Source organism: Melitaea cinxia, chromosome 2, assembly GCF_905220565.1.
Source record: "Melitaea cinxia chromosome 2, ilMelCinx1.1, whole genome shotgun sequence".
Taxonomy (NCBI): Eukaryota; Metazoa; Arthropoda; class Insecta; order Lepidoptera; family Nymphalidae; genus Melitaea; species Melitaea cinxia.
Genome location: NC_059395.1, coordinates 17,473,255 through 17,495,097, shown reverse-complemented (window position 1 = coordinate 17,495,097; position 21,843 = coordinate 17,473,255). Strand labels below are relative to the sequence as shown.

The following is a 21,843-nucleotide window of genomic DNA, read 5'->3' as shown; positions in this document are numbered from 1 at the left end:
CACGCGACTTAAAGAATAAAGAAAAACTACGAATACTTATAACCCTACTAAGATCTATTTAGGTCAATTCTGTATCTTACAAGAATACTGAGGGAAGTTCAATATACCTACAAATAACTGTGAAATTAGATTAACCTTATTGAGTGTCGTGTCGGCACGTGTCAAAACTAAAACAGTCGAAGCCTTAGTCACATAACGCTAGATTTAGTGCATACCTTTTCACGTTAGTCTACTCAAGAGAAAGTATAAGGCACGGAGGCGTTTTAAAACAACATTCCTAATAGTTTAATCTTGTTGATAGTTATTATGGAATTTGGCAATGTAATAAAAATAATTATATATATATATATTGTATATATATTCTTAGTTCTATTTTCTTGTTTTAAGAATATAAAAATAATCATATTGATTACAACTTATAGATGGCAGTTGTAAGATATCTCGACGTTTGTAGAACAGATAAAGATGTCTTGTTTTATAAAAATAAAAAAAAATCATTCCAAAATCGTAAATATTATATTCCAAAATATATATAAAAAATAAACTTAATTGAAAAAAAAAAGTATAAAACATTAAATTTTACAAGACAATAACTTTTAGTCTTAAAAATATCTTAAATATCTTTAAATATATTATGATCTTTTATAATTTAATTATGCTCATGATGGGTGGTAGATATTTTCAATTATGTATATGGCGACCACACCCGACTTTCTCAGAAGGAGGTTAAGTAATAGACCATAACTGTCCACTCGTGATGAATGCTAATTCATTTATTATGATGCATTATACCTTTTAGTTTTATAAATATTTATATTCTGTTTGAAATGTTGGTAATTTATTAAATTTCATAATTAAAATTTTAATATTATATTTTTTAATTATAAATTTCCACAAATAATATTTCAATACATATAAACATCTGTATTCGATTTATTTATTTTATTAAATAAGACCTTACTTTTACTGTAGACAAATATGACAAAAAGTTCTAAAAATAAACAAAAAAGTTAATAAAAAAATAAAAACAAAATTAAAAAAGGATTTCGCCCAACGTGGGGCTCGAACCCACGACCCTGAGATTAAGAGTCTCATGCTCTACCGACTGAGCTAGCCGGGCTGTTACGTTAATTGTGAAATAGTGGTTTAATTGCAAAATTAGTTAAATAATATATATTTACGTTTTCGTTTTAGTAGTTTGTGTTTTAATAATGAGCTCGACTTGTATAATCTATTCAATTCACCAATTCAATTACCTACAATATCTATACCAGCGAATATTTCGCGATTCCGCCTGCGTGTCCGTGTCGTGTTGTATTCTCATAACAATAACGAAAATAAGTATTTTTTTTTGTAACTTAATAAATATAAATTAATAATTTTTTGGCCCCCGGTATGCAAAAAAATATGACGAGTAAAATCTACTGAACGAATGTAATGTAGTTACGTTTATCGTAACGCCATGTATAGTTATCCGAATTCATAAGGTTTTCGATAGACGACCACGTTTTTTAATATCTATCTATCGCCAATATAGATGGCACTATTTGATTCGTTTTTTTACCATTTGATAGGGTATTAATCGTTTTCTTAAGACTAGTAAGCCTTTTTTATGCCTATTAGACAATCGATCTGAAGGAATAAACTCCAGTCGTGCGTCGGAGCTTACACACACACTTTTTTTGTTAATTTTGTTACCAAATGACCCTTTTCAAGATTACCGCTATCCCTTCCGACCTGACAAACAAACTTTTGCATTCACAAGTATCACATTTACATGACGTTATACTGTAAGTTAAATACCTGATACTACACAGAACTGTGTGTGTGTGTGTGTGCGTGTGTGTGTGTGCGTGTGTGTGTGTGTATGTGTGTGTTTGCGCATAGACATCAAAATGTATTTCAAAGATCACTACCGTAAATATTGTTGCAATAAATGAGATATCAAAATATACCTACTAGCGACATCTATAGTACCTACCTAAACTAAACTTTTTGTAGTGTCATTGTAAGAAAATATATTTAATCTACACTGAATAGCCGACATGCTTGCATTTTAGATATTATAGTTCAAAAAGCAAAATTCTATACGAGCATGTGTGGCCTTTGAAACATGCTCGTGCCCCGAGTTCCTCGTACGAACCGGTCGCTGCGAAAGCTTTCAAGGTTGACTGGAGCTTTCTTCTAACACAAGAATGCGTCCGCGCATCTAACGTAAAGAAACGCAGATAGCATCATCTAATTGCAAGTCTTGCAATGTTTTGTGTAGGAAAAAGTGGAATATGTTTGTTTTCCTTAAGTTTGGAATTTTTATTTTTATTTTATTTTCTTATATCGTAGCTGACCCGACTGTATACTAGCTGTCCTGTAAACTGTTAATCGTGCGAAGTTACGCGTGAATAAAAATTCTGGATAGGGACACCTTAATCATCCAGTGCCAGTGGTAGAAATAATAAAATATACTTTACGTCATTTTCATTTTATAATTTTTATCTATTATCCCAACGAACAATAATCTAAGATATCTTGAAATTGTGGCTTGTGTAATATTTGCTCAAGTCCTAAGGAAAGTGTAGTGGGTTACTTGGTTTACGATTGAGGAGACGGAAATGGTAAACCTACTTCAGTCACATACAAATAATAATATGATTGTCTATGATTTGACACAATTTATGGTTGTAGCACTCGCAGCAAATACTTGTTGTGTTGCGAGGTCGATCGCCGCTCATAACAATTTTTTTCAGATGTTTGATATGGTCCGTACATTCCTCCGGTAACGTAAGTAAGTCATGTAAGTCATATATGTAGTAGAAAAATAATATATTTTGCAAGTAATTTATTATTTCACTACATACTGGCCGGAAGGTATTTAGTTATTTTTTTAATTTCAACTCACAATAGGTAAACGATATTGACGCATCTTTGAATCACTTAAATAAAGTAAGAAGAGTAACACAATAATATAAACTGTTTCATAAAAAATGTACGTCTTAATAAAAAAAAAAAATATCGTCATAAAAAATTTTCGTATCAATAGAAACAACACCTATAGATCGAAAAAAAAAAATCCCGACGTATATCCCAATAAATAATAATTCTGTCGCAAGAGGAATTATTGATATAATTCCTCTTGCGACACAATAAAGGAAACACATTACTATGTTAAAAGTGAAACAAACCAAGGCGACATACGAAGGTGAGCATCGAATCTGCGGACTAGTGCCCGTGAACGATAGTTCGGTGACTCAGCGTGACACGTGTCCCGCAGCGAGGCCGAGACAGAAATAATCTCAGGCTGTGCATTGTCAATAACAAATCGACAATAATTCATGTACTGCCTTCCACTGTCTAAAAAGATGTAATCAAATTGATAGGTCAATTTTAACTTTTTTTTATGAAACATATTTTAATTATTTTTTATTAGTTCTTCTTATAATACGATAGCTTAAAAGTATAGTGTTAGGGACATTTTTTTAGGGATTTCACTTGAACGTAATAAAATAAATTCTTCATTACTTAACGTAGCATAAACAGAAAATGTTTTAGAAAAAAATTAAAAATATCAGATATCGTATTCTACAGAACTCCAAGAAAGTATACATTTTAGAAAAACGCTTAAAAACACTATTTAAATAAAAAATTCACCAATAAGAGCACTGTAATATACTCGTATAAAAATGTCAATGAATAAAATATAGAAATTAATATGCAGGTGAAGGAACGAGGATGTCTGAAATTAAAAATATGTAAATAATACACGATTTCCTTGAAGACATAACAGCATATTAAGAACATTCTACAAGCTTATTGGATTTGTGATACTCTTAATATTCCTTATAATCCTTATACATCTTATTATTACATATCTTTAAAATAATAATTTCGATAAAAGCTTTTAAAGTTGAAATACAAACTTGTTTTATTGTCTGTTGATCTTTATCTTAACTTCGCAACCTTTTAGAGCGAATCAGTAACACATTCATTTTAAATAATTTTAATGATTGTGAGTGATTTATATAACATTTTTAAGATAAAAATCAAGTGCGATACGTTTCATTAGTATAATATATTTTGGGAATCCCAAAAAGTTCAAAGTTATGCCAATAGGTTTGTATCGAGCTTAGAACTCTCAAACACGGATACAAAAAATAAATAAAATATTCAGTTAATGTATTATAATTATGGTTGGTTATAAACCGTTTTGTCACGGATATGAAATACGAGCTAACCAAAAATGTGACACTAGTTGATCGTGTTGTGATATTTTTATTTATTTTTCATTTACGGTACTATATTACTCAATGTGTTTCATTTCGTGAACAGTGCAAGAAAATTTAAATAAGCGTTAAGTTATAAGTTTAATTACTTTTAAATAATTACAATTAAATTAATAATAATCTAATATTGTTAAAAATGACGTAGAAGCGTGAGAAACCACGAAGGAGAAGTTGAACCGAGAACTTGAGGTTAATAAGCCTATGTATAAAACTTAAAAGTATGTGATGTCTTATAATACATCGCAATTTTTAAAGTTTTACATATTTAAAAATGTTAGATTTATTTGAATAATGTTTTATAGCATAGGACCTTTAAACAAAGCAAAAACTTTCAGATTTATAATGTTAACTTAGTTTTATTTAAAACTGATGCTTCGTTTGAAAGTGAACGCAAAAGGCGAAGCATGGCAATAAAATATGTTCATAATAAACAATTAACAAAAGCGATACCGCGCTGAAATCCAAGGCGATCTGGTTGAGACCACACATGATTGTTGCTGTATAGCTTAAAAGGTGAAACGACGACTTGTGGTTTAGGGCACGTTCAGATAATAATATAATAATCTATATTTGTATAGCTTTATATCATATTTTTATGTTAGTATATAATATCGTTTGTACTTTAGTATTATTAGTTTAGAAACACAGTGCACTGTTAAACTGTTCATTGTTTTTGCTGCACTGTTTATCACATAAATTGTATCTTTTTTTTCTTCTGTAAATAAATAAATAAAAAAATAAAAATAATAGATGACGACATTGTTACGGATATAGCATTTTAAAACATATATTAGTAATAAAAGATAATGTACCTATTTAAAAAAACTTATAAATGAGAAAATTTGTATCTTACGAAAGGAACCATTGGCTTAGTTATGTAGTCTGTATTAGAATTATTTACTGTTTACATCTCTGCTAAGCTTACAATAACGAAAAGGAACGTTCTTGACCTACATATTGTATTTAGATGTAAGCAGTAAGACGGACTAATTCTTATTTACTATTACAATTACTGCATTTTTCATGGTCTATGGCAATTATTTGTATGATGTAAACACAGGTGTCATATGTAGATTTCGAAATAGGTGAAATAAACAACATGTTAATAACAAAATATAATAAACGACACTTCGGCAATTTATTGTTTACAATTAAAATTCTTATCGATATTAAATTTTTATAAGTATTTTCATTTGGCAATTTGTTTATTTGTAAAAACCGTTTATTTTACGCAAACGACAAAATTAGAATACAAACTAACACAATTAATTTATTCGTCGGTAAAACACCGATCGATAGATTTTACATATTTCTCTTGTATGCCCCTAGAGTGGGTAACAAGCGTGCAATCTGCCTGCTTACTCCCGTTATCAGCACCCAGTCAAACCCAGGAGTTGGCTACCTTACTATTTTTTTCTTTTTTTCGACAAAACATCTAGTTCGGCAAAAAAGCGTACGGCTCACCTAAAGGTGAGTGATTACCGTAGCTTATAGATGCCTGCAACACCAGAAGCATCGCAGGTGCGGCGCCGATCCTACTCTTTGTCCCCCCGGGACTCTAGTCACCTTACTCATCACAGGAATACAACACTGCTTGAAAGCTGTATTAATATTTAGCTGTGATCTTTCTGTAAAGTCTCTACTTGCCCAGTCGGGCTTCTCCAGACTTTAAGCAAGACATTTCCTGCTGTGCTCTACCTTAGTACCATCTGTAGTTGCCATCATCGTTCAGTTTTTTTTTTGACAATCACCTTACTGATTATCGTCATGTGTATGATGCTTTATTACAATTTTATACGGTAAAAGGAAAATTAATCTTATCCAAGGTCGCAATAAAAGGATGTGCTGTGTATATTATCTGATTTCTTTTTAGTTTCTAAGAAACGCACAGTCATAGTGTCATTGACATATTACAAGGTCATATTTACTTGTACCTTTTTGTTCTGTGCTTCAATTGTATCTTAATATAAACAATGGTAATCGGTTTTGTAAACTTCCTTGTATAAAAATAAATTTGATTGAGCTTAGTAAATAACGTTATGACGACGCGTTGGCGCAACGGTCACAGGTTGGTCGGTTGCGGGTTCGATCCCCGCACATGGCAAACATTTGTATTGGCCACACATGTTTGCCGTGGTCTGGGTGTTTGAGGCTTTGAGCAGTCCTTGTGGGTCTTCCCACCGTGCCTCAGAGAGCACATGAAGCCGTCGGTCCCGGTTGTTATCATGTACACCTGATAGCGATCGTTACTCATGGAAGGGAATATATCCGCCAACCCGCATGGGAGCAGCGTTTTGGATTAAGCTCTGATCCTTCTCCTACATCATAAAAAGTTAATAATAATAAGAGTATTGTTACAAAAACTTACTACGTCTTATTAGTTAAACAATAACTAGAATAACGGGTAAATTCACAAACTCTCAAACACAACAAACACACTCATCTTCTAAGCGTGTTAGAAGGTTTTATTTTGAGAGTATATACATAGAAAATATATACGCATGTACCTAATTACCTATATCAATGTTTTATTAATCTCAAAATGACTTTGCTGTATACAACTGGAACATTACAAGAATAATATACCATAATCGAAGTTTAAACCAGAAGCCGGCACCGTCATCAACTTGTAACACTTCTATCGCTGTTCATAAAGATGCGAGCATTATCAAATCCATTATACCATTTTAAGGTTAAATGTCAGTGGGTCGAAGAAAATAGGAAAGGGCTCGACGAATGTAGGCGTCGGATATCGCCATTATGAACTTTTATTAGGTGAAAAGCTGTTAATCATTTTGAAAAGATTCTCTAAAGAATGTAGATGAGATATGCGTGAAAATGTTAATCGGATTTAAATAACTTAATTTAGAATGAAACTCGAAAGTTACGAGGTCGATGTTGCTATTAATATCTGTAGAATTGTTATATTGTTAAGGGCCCGTTCCACCGGTTGTTTATAGGCTAGATATATGACGTGTACAAATCCAACAGACAAAAGTTATGTCGTAAGTTTATTCTGTTTCCTCTAAAACTCCACTTTGTTAACTATATATTACACACTTATAGTTTATATAGATGAGTGCAGAAAGCCAATTTTTTTTAAAATTATACATTGAATAAATAAATAAAAATTACTCACACTTTCATGTATTTGACACACACGCATAAATATATACTCTTTAGTTCAAACTTATAATTTAATAACACAAACTTATAATGTTCAAACTTATAATTTAAATTAATTATGGTCGAATTTCGACCACTGGGCGACCACTAGTATATACTCGTAATTAATTATGAACTGTAAAATCAAAAGTTGTAGTTTATTAATTTAGGTGAAGTATGTACTTTATTAACCTGCAACTTAGCTAGTGAAACAAGCCCTAAGTGTACTAGTGTAAGAGTTGTTTGTTTTAACCGATGAAATAAAAATAAAAAAATAAAAATTCAAAGGTTATAATACTTAATAAAAAATGTTACTGAGTAAAGAATAAAAAAACTTTAGGTTTTAAAAATTTACGCTATCTATTAACTATGTCAATAAGTATCAAATCATGTTTATTTTGTATTTTTATAAATCTAAATAGTCATTAATAGGAAACTTGATTGATAAAAGAGATTCGATATGTTGATTGATAAATGCGGATATACTCCAAACGATTTCCGATCCATTGAACCGACTGTTCAAAATGTAAAGTATTTCAGTTACTAGTAAAATCAACTTTCTCGAGACCGACGTATGACGGAGAGATTTATCGACAACTCACGAATATCGATCGTGGAAAGTCGATTAATTATATCGACCTCATTTATAAAAAAAAAAAAAAAATATCATGCGTAATTAATTGTATCAATGAAAGTATGTATCTATTGGTATTGATTAAAATTTTATAGTAAGAGTGAATGCCATTCCAATGGGCATCTTCTAGGCTTATGCACCCCAAATCCCCAACTTACACCGCATATTTCAAATTAAGAAATGGGTTTATTGAAGTGGCCTTCAAAAGCACTTTGTTGTACATGCACATGTTGCACATGTTTTATAAATTCACGGTATCTTTCAAATAAAAAAAGTTCTTCATACGATTAGGCTTCAAAAACCTTTTGCATCGTCATTTTACAAAGTATAATGTCTATAAAAAAAAATAATTATTTATAGTTAATGTGAATTTATGACTAGTACGTCAGTCAAGTGAATCTTTGTGATCATTTAACTTGAGATTTGTCTTTTGTCGGTGGAGTTCCGTCATTTTTTTTTCTATATTCTATAAGGTGATTGACATCCCTATTAAACACAACAAAAAAGAAATTAAATACAGTATTTTCGGCCTATCACGTCTACAAAGATATTAGGTACCACAAATTAAACAATTTTTATGGATTGGGTCACTTCCGCTCAACGAGGAATCTTTTATGCTTTTAAAATATTTTTTATTCAAGATAAGTGTGACGACTTTCTACATTACAAATATTATTGACTTGCACATACATGCCTGACTAAACATTCTTACAAACACATACAAAAATTTATGAAAAAATTAATTCACTCAAGTCATCGACCTCTTCAACTGCGATTAAATCCTTCGACAAAAGTAAATGGAATAAATGACATTTAAATCTCAACGGGGTATTAATTTAATAACGAACTCCTTTGATCTCCATTGTGCATTAGCTTATAACTTTACGTAATGATAAGGAAAGTTCCTTGAACATTTTGTTACATTTTTTTAATATGATTACTTTCCAGCCATTCGTTTTACGTTAAATTATGTAAGGTACAATACCGTTATGTTGTAAAGACGGAAGGTTGAACATTATGCAGCGTTAATCGAGTTAGATATTGTTAAGCTCTTAACTAATTCGTTGTATGAATGCGATTCATGTCAAAGTAACAAGCTACAAGTACGGAGTCTCAACTTTGAAATTAAAATTAATAAATGATTTAGTAAAAAATTTGAATATAATGATTACCTACACGTTTGTTACAAATTTCATTCAAAAGGTTTACAACGCTTTGGTAATCTTTAATTTGTTGGTAACAATATTTCGTAAAACTTTAACAATTATAATCATGTAAATAATGAAAAGGATTCGTTAAAGTTCAACAACTATTAAACATCACATAATTACTAATAATCATGTGCCGTTGCACAGATCGCAGGAATGTTAATAAAATCGAATTTGTGATAAAAAATTAAAGGTCAGATAGGCACGCGCCGTGCGAACCGTTCAACGGAACGAGCAAGGGTTTGCTTTTTACTAAGAAAATAATGAGTACGTTGAACGTTAGTAAAATCAATTGTTGCCAAGGAATCCGAGGTGCAACACAAGCGGTACGTTAGAAGGGGACTTAATTAGTGGATGTAAACGGTTTATATTCTTCGTATACGTTAGTTGTTTTATATTGTTTTGATTAAAAATATCTTGTAACATAGTTTTTCTATGACAAGTGTCTAAAGTGAGTATTCCTTTTATCCCCCCCCCCACCTTTCTCTGTATTTATTGTCTAGGTTGGGTAAACAGCTACGTCACCGTCCTACGAAGTATTAAGTGAAACAGACTAGTCAAAACACAAAGATTAACATTTGACAAGCAATTTTATCATTAAATTATTTCTTTTCACTACTTGAATTCTTTGAAGATTCGAGCGCCACTATGTTCCATGTGCTCTTTACACGTGTTGTCATTGATTCCGTTTCATAATGTTTTGTGTGCAATATACTCTCACAAATATGTGATTTCTTATAAAAATATTTAAAAAACCAATGTTATATTCATTGCTATGATTCTGACTTTTTTTCTTAATTAGTAACTATAACAATATAACTAAAAATATTTTCGTAAACCCGCACTGCACTCGAGTCAAAAAAAAGAGAGAAAAAATAGTTTTAAAATATTATGACAGAAACTTGAACATAATTAATTTGATAATATATTAACAGTTGCATAACATTTTCGGCTACTGAACTTTTTAATTATAAGACAGCTTTAAAACAAGATTAATTGGATTGTGTATAAACAAAATACATAAAATAAATTAATATCACAGAAACACCGAGATAGTATAAGTCACGTGTAATACAGTGTTCCGTATTCCAATTTTTTAATATTTTTAATTTTTAGAAATGTCCCTAAATGTTTAGAATTTTTCTCTAACACCTTAATCAAAAAAATAAAAAAAAAAATCCTCTGTTAAGTACACAGTTCATTTTAATAGTTTTAATTACCTTTGGCAATTTTTTTCAATTTTCGAATTTCAAAGAGAAACTATTTAAAATATATTTTAATACCATCATTACATACAATATAATCGTTAAATTTGGAGCAAATTGGCAACGTCAAAGGGAAAAAACCCACCTGTAAGAATTTCGTTTCTTATTCGAATGGACGGAATCCTAAAAACCCATAAACTTCAAAACTGCAAATTAAAAAACTGGTGATGTATTAGTCTTAAAAGACTATGAATATAGATGATATGATTTAATTATATTATAATCATTACGTTTCTCGACCTGCGATTAATAGCAATTAATAAAAGTGTTTTATAACAAATGATTTATCTGTTCTACGATATTTTACATAACTTCGCTAAGATTTATCACGACAAAATATCGGCATGGCAAACTTTCTTTTTATTTATTAGTGCGAATTTTAAAACGATTTTTTTTTTATTATGAAATCAAGTCAAATTAATAAAATTTATTTTTTACAACGGGCCACTTAAAAATAATAAACTACGAGTATATCGAAAACTTTTAAGAAAATCATCAAATGTTACATTGTAACATATAACAGCTTTCACGTACGGCTTTGGCAGCTTTAGTCTTATTTAATAAGCATAAAATAACATGAAAAATAAAACTGTTATTCCTTTAAGAAATCAATAACAAAATTTTATCTGAAAAACTATGCGTCACCTTCGTCGTATAGAATGAAATGATGTATTAGGTATATTTGAATTTTACCAGTTAATTGAAGACAGTACCTACTAATAGTAAGAAGATTATACTTCATTAATTAGATAATAATATACTAAAACGTGACTTCTAAGACTTCTAACGTCTAGACAGTTGTATTATGAATCGATCGAACAAAAGACCACACGTTAAAAGGGCAAAAAATTAATGTAAATTATAATAACCTTCTTGTGTATTCTTGTGTATTGTGTATATTTGTTGTATAAATATCGTTTTTTTATCGGATCATATTTCAATCGTTTTAAAGTCGATCGAGAAATAATACGTGTGGTTTCCTATATTAACCGAACTGACCGCAGTGTTTATCGGTTAACACGTTTACGTATTAATACCCATTTTGGAAATAAGCACCTAATGAAGATATGATAATATCTATCTATCTATTGTCTAAACATATACTCGTAAATATAATATAATAAAGCTTAGTAATCTCTAGTCTGTATACTGATGAAAATTATTATAAATTATAAAACACTACTCTATAAATAATAGAATTGAGTAACGGATATTTAATTAAAACTAAAGAGGTTAAATATATAAACGAATTTTCGAGAAAAAATGCAATACCTACATTAAAATTATTTATTTTTTATACTTCTTATGGCACGTTAGGGAAAAATTATGAGAGTAAATTTTTATGATGCGCGCTTACACCGTCAAAAAAAACCGACACCCTGAAGTCAGCTAGTCAACGTAGAAGTTAGCAACGTGAAGTTAGCTAGCCAATTAAGTATAACTTTTTACGTGTGTACATAAGTACACACACACTTTTTTTTTAAATACATCCCGATAGTTACTCCTGCTGTCCTGTACATATATTTCCATATCACAATACACACATAATTATTACAATTTAGTTTAATCTTAAGTATTTATTATAATTATACGTTAAGCCTATAATTAAACAGTTGAAATGTAACATTTATTGTTCTCGTTCTTCGTTGGTTGTTGCTACAACATGCGTTCGATTAAGAAATAGGTAGTTTACAGGAAACGTGCTATCTGTTCCCGTCACGCTACTTGTTGCGTTATGTTGCTAGATAGTATTTGGAGATTAAGTTGTACCTTAAACGGTTGTGTCGAAGATTACCAAATATTTATTTTAAATAATGATATAAGGTTTTAAATTTTTACGGTAAATATGAATATTTACGATTCTATAGAATTTACCGCGATTGTCATTTTGAAACTTTCCGATATCTATAAAAATAAATAAAATTGTAGTGTCTGTTTGTAATATTAAAACAACCGCTTTTTATAAATACATATGGATGTATACACCATACACATCCAAAATAACATTTTTTGCAATTTTTGTCTGTCTGTTTATGCCGGCTAATCTCTGGAACGGCTGGATCGATTTTGACGGGACTTTTACTGGGAGATAGCTGATGTAATAAGGAGTAGCTCAGGCTAGTTTTATTTTGTAAATTTATTCTTTTTATAACTCTGCAAACTGAACAATAACTTTTTTGTTAAACTTCACGCGAACGAAGTCGCGGGCACAGCTAGTTTATTAATAACTATACAACTTGTTAAGAATATTTAGTCCGGGATTTATTTCCCTTGAACTGTTTTACTATTGCCTAATATTGATTTTATTACTACTTTTTCTACTTTTGTTTACAGATTTATCACGTGACAATGCAAGTATACTCTGGATACCACATTTTTATGTCAATTTGTGTATAGAAAAATATAACCGCTATTGATTCTTCGACAATAGTTTGTTTGTTTTTTTAATTTTGCTCCAATTTTTTTATTAAGAGATTGTAATAAAACATCGTAATTTAACAAAATTTATCTGAAATGAGATTGAAGCAGACAGTTTCATCTTTACGTAAGCGCGTCGCAACCGGGTAAATATGCGTGAGCACGCAACCTAACCGTTACAAAGATGTTTATGAAGAAATTTAATTGTAAATTATTTTATTTCGTGTATATATTTACATTATTAACATGTATTAGAAACGTAAATAATAGTTAATGGCCAATAAATTATAGACAATAAACAAAAAACATTAAACACACAATATGTGTTATAGTAGAGTAATAAATTGTGTTTGCTCGCAAACGGAACAAAAGCCGACTTCGACATCGACAAGTAATACAACGTAAGTAGACGAAAAAAATAGTTAAGTAAATACGCGTTATCAAAAATTACATAAAAAGAAATCATCAGATCTCGATCAAATTTAATTGGGATCATTTGACAACCACCATCTTTCGATTAAAAAAAGAATCATCGAAATTGGTCCACCCAGTAACATACATAATGAGAAAAATACAGTCGAATTGAAAACTTCCTCCTTTTTTGGAAGTCCGTTGAAAACAAAGAAATCTATTGAGATTAAAATATATGAAAATAAAAATCAAAATAATGTACAAAAGCCGGTTTTAAGGCTAAGAGATCGATCTTTCTCACAACCTCTAGATAAGGAATACGAGATAACTATGTATGTATATAAGACATTTATTGTATGCACTAGATAAGTGGATGTATTATTTTATAATAAATTTAAAAATATATTTATTTATTTTTTTGGAAAATATTGCATGGCTTATGTATGTACTATGTAGGAATGTTTTAGCTATAGAAGTTAGTGGTGCGTAGTGAATAATCAAAATTACAATCTTACGTGATCTGATATGACGCAGATGAAATTGTTGGCTACTGAACCTACGACAAAATTGTTTCCGTAGATAATTAAATGAGGTTATGATGTTATATGTCATGGGAGTCAAATACAATAGGGTACTTCTAGTTATACCTACTTATAAACACTCTCACTCTCGCTTCAGCCTGTAATATCCCACTACTGGGCATAGGCCTCTTTCCCCATGTAGGAGAAGGATCAGAGCTTAATCCAGCACACTGCTCCAATTCGCGTTGGCGGATAAATTCCCTACTATGAGTAACGATAGCTATCAGGTGATTATAAAAACTATTTGAACCCAATATTTTATAAGTTTACTAGTCTGTCCTTGTCTTGATTCCTAACTCTAGGAAAAAGAAGTATAACAGGTGAATCAAAAAACTGTCCAATGTTTTGCAGTGAGACTGACTTACAATATATTTTTTTATAATACAAACAAAAAATACGAATATCTCTAAATATTTAAACACAAGGTTACTGAATCTAGATTCGAGAATAAGCATATAAAGCATTAGTGATTCATTTTATGGTATTTCGTCTTTACTTTAGGAAAATTTTGCAAAGAATTGTGCGTATTCTACAGAAATTCTAAGTCATTTTTGTAAAATAGTTACACTGGAATCATAACAATAAGTTATTTTTCAGATGTGTCATTGTTTTGGAACCTAATATCATATTGACAAAGCTCTAATAAACTTTATAAACTTTCTCGTTCATAGAAAAAGGATGCAAAATGACAACTATAATGATAATATTTACTTTTCATTTTCAATCAAATTTACTACTCCTTATTTTTCACTAGCGTAGCGTTAAATTAAAACGTAGTGTGAGTTAACAACAAAATGAATGTAATAACAAACAGTAATAAAATATAACTACGAAATAAGAATGACTCACGTATTCAGAAGTAATTAGGTTTACCAATACTAGCCGTAAAGACTCTACTTATCTTCATAGAACAGTTACTTTTCAGTAGTCCAAACGTTAGACTTCTGTAGAACACATCTGACGTCATAAGTATCGTTATGTTATCTTATGTTTAATAGTTTAAAAAAGGCAGTCTGTAATTAGTAATTATTGTAATTTTTACTAGGTTTTGGTTTGTAACAATTCTTAAAATTAAATAAAGTGACAAAAATTCTGTTTCGAATCGAAGGGCATTGGCGCAAAAGCAGACAATTCTTTATAATTATATTTCTTATTAACATAGTTGTAAAATGACAGATGTGCAAATATGATTAATTATTACCTTGGCCAAATTTATAAAAAAAAAATTGTGTTAAATGTCATTTATGAGCAATATACCGTACATCTCTACATTTTACTATTTCTATGCATATTGAATTCGCTTAATTATATATTATTATAGTTTAACTAGTAGTCAGCGTTAGTGCCACATAGTGTTGATTAGCAAACAAAAGGGTTTAACTACCTAACCCATTTTAACCGACTTCAAAACAGGGAGGGAGTCTCAGTTAGATTGTATTTTTATGTGTTACATAAATTAAGCGTACCGAATTCGATTATTATTTTTTTAACGATAATTAGCGCTTGTCACATGGCTCCATTAAAATTTAGTTGAGATCTGAGTACTTTTTGAGTAAACAACAAAAACTCTAGTAATGCATATTTCACTTCAGCCTAATACAGTCCACTGCCGGACTTAGGCCTCCAAAAGTTCGCGCCAAAAATGGCGTGAACTCATGTGTGTTGTCCATAGTCACCTCGATGGGCAGGCGGGTTGGGCTATTGCGTATTTACTTATTATTACTGTTTATTTTTTCGTCTATCGACGTTGTAATGTAAAATAATACTCGATCGGTCGATGTTATTGAACTCAGTTTGTTTTTCGTTTGCGAGCAAACACAACTGCATTATATTTATAAAATTTAACCTTATAATGCCGCTTTATCTCGGTCCTTTGTCGTTATATTTATATTATAAATCAACAAGCTAAATTGAACCATAAAACCATGTGATCTAAAGTATACATATTTACAACAAAACGTTACTTTTTCATACATTTAAACCAATAAAGCCATCACGATATGACATGCTCTGACTCGTGACCGTCCTCACGTTGGCAAATCCGTTTGGGTCATGAGAGAAACCTCAATAATACACGTGAAAGTAAGCCTTTATAAACAAACAAGCTTAGGATTATTAGTTGACACAATTTCACAAACACAACTACTTAGTTTTTTTACACAGACAACAGAAAAGGCGTGTTTTCTGTGTTCGAATTTCTTTTTTTAATATAAAGCTACTATTATTGAGATAATCGTAGAAAAATACTGTCCGTTGAAATGGTGCGTTCTCTAATAATATAAAATCTTTATACCAAAGTCGTCTCTCACGATTTCTCCCGGACTGACTTTCAGTGTTTGTCAATTTGATTCAAATTTATTTGTATAAGATGGTTAGAAATAATAACAGATATTATAAAAAAAATCATGAGAAAAATAGATTACTAAAAATTAAAAGGAAAAAATTAAACAATTGTAGGGTACACTAATCTTATTATTACGTATTGAATCGCATTTATGTAGAGTCCTTTATATAACGTAACAAATACGTAATATCTATAGACTTACACCGATATTAAATACTAGTTTCTGCCCGCGACTTCGTCCGCGTGGAATAGGAACAATTCTATCATACATGATTTTTGCGAAACTTTAACTGTTTACGCAGCGCACGCAGTGGAAGCTCTCAAAAGGAAAAAAAAACCGATTTTGAAACATTTTTCATTGGTGCTCCGCTCCTATTAGTCTTAGCGTGAAGATATATAGCCTATAGCCTTCCTCGATAAATGGGCTATCTAACACTGAAAGAATATTTCAAATCGGACCACTAGTTTCTGAGATTAGCGCGTTCAAACAAACAAACTCTTCAGCTTTATAATATTACTAGAGATAAGACATAGAACATTACAAATTAAAAAGATTATTTCTAAGCACAATGTCATGTTAGCACATACTAATTATGGAATATTTATGAGTGTCGCATGTTTTTATTCGTAAAATAACTATTGTATCGTCATCGTTCCAGTCATCTGACATTATTACGAACAAAAGGCAACGCTTCAGTTAACCGACACGAGACAAGTGACGATTGTTAAACGTTCCATCAATCTTTAGTTTCATCCGCCCCTTTCTAATCGTGTATGACATTTTAGAGAACAAAACTCAGGTACATAATCTATTCTAGTCGTATATGGTGTAAATATTTCTTTTGTTTGTTTGTTCGATTTTAATAATTGGACATTAGAAAGCTAGATTAAATATTTGAGAATTAATAAAGTAGTTATTAGTAATACAGGTGAAACCGCAAAGATCGTATTGTCGTATTGGGTCGTATCATAAAATTTAAAGCAAGACAAAACTTAAACCTAATATTCTTAAGCATAATTACATTTGCATGATGAATTATTTAATAGGTTACAAAAAAAATAAAAACGTGTTTGCTTTAGACCACACGACTGAAGTAAAACTTCTTAAGCAATAGGCCTGCACTGTGTCTTAGATATACGAAACGTAACTGGCTATGAAAGGTTGAGAGAAAGAAAATACATATACAATACTTACACCTCTCTCTCTCTCTTACTCCGTTCGCCTTTTCCGATCACACTTTCCGTAACGTTCTCGTCACACATTCACCAGCTTACTCTCCAAGTCAAGCGTGCGTAAAGAATTTTTACTTCAAAGATATAAGTGGAATGGTACCATTTCTGTTTTAAAAATATTTTTGAACTAAAAAGATCATCCATATTTTTCGCTACGGACTTTAGACACGGCCCGCTTTGTCGGAATGAGTACGAACGGTACAATACGTTCAAAAACTAGAAACATCGAAATTGTTTAAAATCGTATTGTCTCGTCTTATTGTATTTTAATTGAAGATGTTTCATGACGACTAAAATAAGAAATCTCTTACATGAAGGTACACTAGAGATCATGAAGGTACACTATGGACAATATAATATGTATACGTAATAGTGTAAAATAAAACTTTTTATATGTACCTAAGTTTCCTAAGTGTTAAATGTCAAGGTAAGGTTGGGAATAGTAAGGAGTGCATATTTAAGGAAGGTTTAAGGACTTAAATATCTTGCTTTGACTAACCCCAGTAGGTAGTGTAAAAGTAAGTAAAACTTCGTAGATATTTTAGATATGTACAAAACTCTAAATAAGTATTACACGATTATACATATTTACAATATAAATTTGACAAAAATTGTATAGTGTAATCATGTAAAATTATTTATATTCGCAAATAGAATCTTATAGTTGTTGTTTATAAATTATAATGAAACAGGTCCTAATGGTCTATTCTACCTCCCGTTGACAAAGACTATTTGTAACTTATTTGCAGGATAAAATGTATCCAAAACTGGTGAAACCGTCACTAAGTGGCAGAAAACAACGATTTTGTTTCTTTATTCCCGTGTATAATACCGTAAAGCACCGTCTAAAATAAATTCTAGATTTTTCAATCATTAGCATACTAGGTCACAAATATATACATTTTGAAGGCCAAATTGAAAACAAATGTTTTTAAAAAGTCGGTTTCCGTGTTTTGTGTCGAAAAACAGTTAAAGGTGAATTTTTACTGTGTCAATTAATATTAACCATGGATTTACAATATTTTGCATAATAACTCGATATATTAAACGGTAAAATATCAAAGCGGTCACTGTTTTGTGTTGTCAAGCGCTTAAAATGCTTCTTTTATTGTGAACATTATTAGAATTAATTTAATTCTGTGTTAAATTCATATTAATTGTAGACGTGACGCTTTATTTAAAAGTTAAGAATTAATTAAAATTTAAATTAAGAATAAGATTATTATTGTAATAATAATTAATATAAAAATAACAGTTAGAAAGAAGTCTTAACTGAGGTAAGGCACAGTAGGAATTTCCTGCTCAAAATATGGAGTAGCCTGACGAGCCTCGACCTTACAGAAGATCACAGCTAAATAATACTGTTTTCAAGCAGTATTGTGTTCCTGTTGGTGAGTAAGGTGACCAGAGCTCCTGGGGATTGGGGATTGGGTCGGCATCGCGCTTGCGATGTGTCTGGTGTTGCAGACGTCTATAAGCTACGGCAATCTCTTACCATCAGGTGAGCCGTACGCTTGTTTACGCCGATCTAGTGATATAAAAAAAGGCAATGTCCTTCCGTGACCATAACGTCTCCGAAAAGTCCCGTTTAAATTAAAGTTAAAAAATGATACATTGCACCATCGTAGTTCAGTAAAATAATGTCTTGTCATAAAAAAAGTTAATATAGTTCATGCTCATAAATAAAACAGACTATTTGTTAGCATAAATCTAAAAAAAAAACATAAAAACGTAATCAGGAAATAATAAAATGCAACGTTTAAACAAAGTATATATGCAATATAATTGTAAAGACTTACGCGGAGATGTAAATTAAAGAATACATTACACGAACCGGTACGAAGGATCGAAATCTAGCCGATGTTTCTTTTGGCTTGTATAACGAGTTTCGACCGACTGAATTTTTCGAGCGGAAAATTATATGGTCGTTTCAAATCGCAATCTTATTGGGCCGTGTGTGGAACATATGCAAATTTGTGTTAAATTGTTTTGAAATCAACGAATCTTCGAACTAGATCTTGTAGCGTACGTGTATTGTTTAGGATAGATAAGATTCTCTTTATGATTTTTCATGATGACAAGTAATGTTTTACTAGCTTCTAATTTCTATACTTATATCTATAAGTTGACGTTTATTAGTAGTTATTGTTGTAATAAATATTAGCGTGATGCTTAAAAGCCAATTTATTTACTCTCTGTGTACTGTATTAGATAACATTTTATTATCGGATTGTTCATTGTCGAGATATGCGCAATGAAAATTCTTCACTTATTAATCGCAATCTCATTCATATACCTATTTATGAAGGATATATATTTTAATTCTAGTAACAAAAAGAACTTATTTGATAGGATTCTTATAAAAATATTGTTATAAACATTAGCAGGCCATAAAAAAAACGTTAATGGCAATATGGAATCCAGGAAATACCCGCAGACAAAAGAAATGCGTCCTGTCTGTTACAATACGGGCGCAATAATTATCAAGAATAAAGATAGTAAAAAGTGATAATAAAAGAAACACGTGTATTTGTTATGCAACGTTATATGGTGTTATAACAATAGATAAAGAAATAATAAACACTCCCTTAACTTAACAATAGACAAGAGATAAACAAAACAGTTAAATCAAAAAAAGCATTTGTCAAAGCTGCTATCAGAGCAGTTAAAAAGATTGAGAGCGACGACAAAGGTAACGACGAAGCCGTGGGTCGAGCACTAGGAAAAAAAGGAAAAGTTGATAAGGGCTGCGTGTCCGTCGTGTTGATTAGTTAACAACACACGTGACAAGGATTTACGAGCTTACAGGCTGATAATTCATTTATGTAGGCGTTTCATTATTGTAATTTATTGTATCAACGCAACGTAAATAATTTAGATGTTACAACGTCCGCTGAGGTTTATTTTATCGGAAGTTGAAGCACGTTCGATATTGCCTAGACTTCTAAATAATATATTATTGATCTTTGGAAAAGATTTGTCAATATCTATGAACTGATATAAAATCATTTGAAACATTTTAAAGTATGATTTAAAGTGATCGATTAAGTTAACAACGCTTTTAAATATAAATCAACAACTATGAATACAGAATAACCTATCAAAGAAGTAACATTGGGGAGAAAGCGTTGCATTTATAAATTAATGTAAGTAAAAAGTCATGAATACCTTAAACAGATAAGGTGCATGTGATGAACAGTAATGGCCAAGCATGACAACCTCGCGGGGTCACGATGATGAAAGTGTTGATAATGTTCGAGATATGGGTATGGTGTATTCGAGGCGCACCTTATCTTGTGACCAAAGATGTAACTTGAAAGTTACGAATTTATTGGTATTCTACTTTCATATATAAATATCAATTTTTTAATTTAAAAGATAGCTTTAAGCTATATGAATCCGTTAACAAAATGAAAAACGTAAAACATCTAGAGCTACTTTTCCTTGATCGTTAGAAATTTAATTCCAAACAGAGAAACTATGAGTAATCGTAGTAATGCGAACTCTTTGAGAAACATTAAACAATGAACATAGTTACGACAAGTTACAAACATTTCTGGGCAAAAATTTCCAAAGAGCGAATGAGATGCATTTCGTTGATGTAACGATTCACACAAGGCATGCTTCGAAAAAGAATCGTGCATTCGCGCACGCGCAGATCAAGGACGATCACGCGATGTATAGAACGTGTCATTACAATTAAGACGCTTATTAAATGTAGAATAAAATAAGATTACAACCATTCAAATCAGTTTTGGTACAAAACTGGCTGAATTTTGAAAACGATTATTTTATATAATTTAAATACTTGACCTCCATAGTTAAATACATCGCTTTCTATTTCTAATGCATAAATTTTTCTCAAATATTTGCTCTTATTATTTGCTGTTTCTATGTGTTTATTTAGAACTAGTAGAATATAAATTGGCGACAACAGAAAATGTATTTGATAACACATACCTCTTTTAAGCATTTTATCTGCGAGATAACGCTATGAAAGCTGTTATCAATATTGATAAAACAATCAATAAATTGATAGCATTCATGCGATCAATTGAAGTAACGAAGATACCAAAAACTTTAATGTACGTAAACATTTTTAGATCATAGGTTGACTTAGTGGTGTCGGATGACTATAAAATAAAAGGAGCGTAAATACACACTCCGATAAACAAGCGAAATGAATATGAGGTCGTGACGAAAGCGGCTAAGCTAAACAATTGTCTATTTGGTTTAAGTATACATAATAAAGGAGTGCGGTGAGAAATGTTCTCACAGGAAATCTTTTCAGACGTCCAATATGGTAC

At 30.8% G+C, this 21,843-nt stretch overlaps 1 protein-coding gene and 1 non-coding gene across 2 annotated transcripts in view; both read right to left on the bottom strand.

The window, feature by feature from the left end:
- Positions 1-21,843, bottom strand: part of LOC123666129 — a 48,167-nt gene that overhangs the window by 8,244 nt on the left and 18,080 nt on the right. The gene's annotated exons all lie outside the window — the stretch shown is intronic.
- Positions 1,048-1,120, bottom strand: Trnak-cuu. Its single transcript has one exon. It is a non-coding gene; the product is annotated as a tRNA-Lys (tRNA).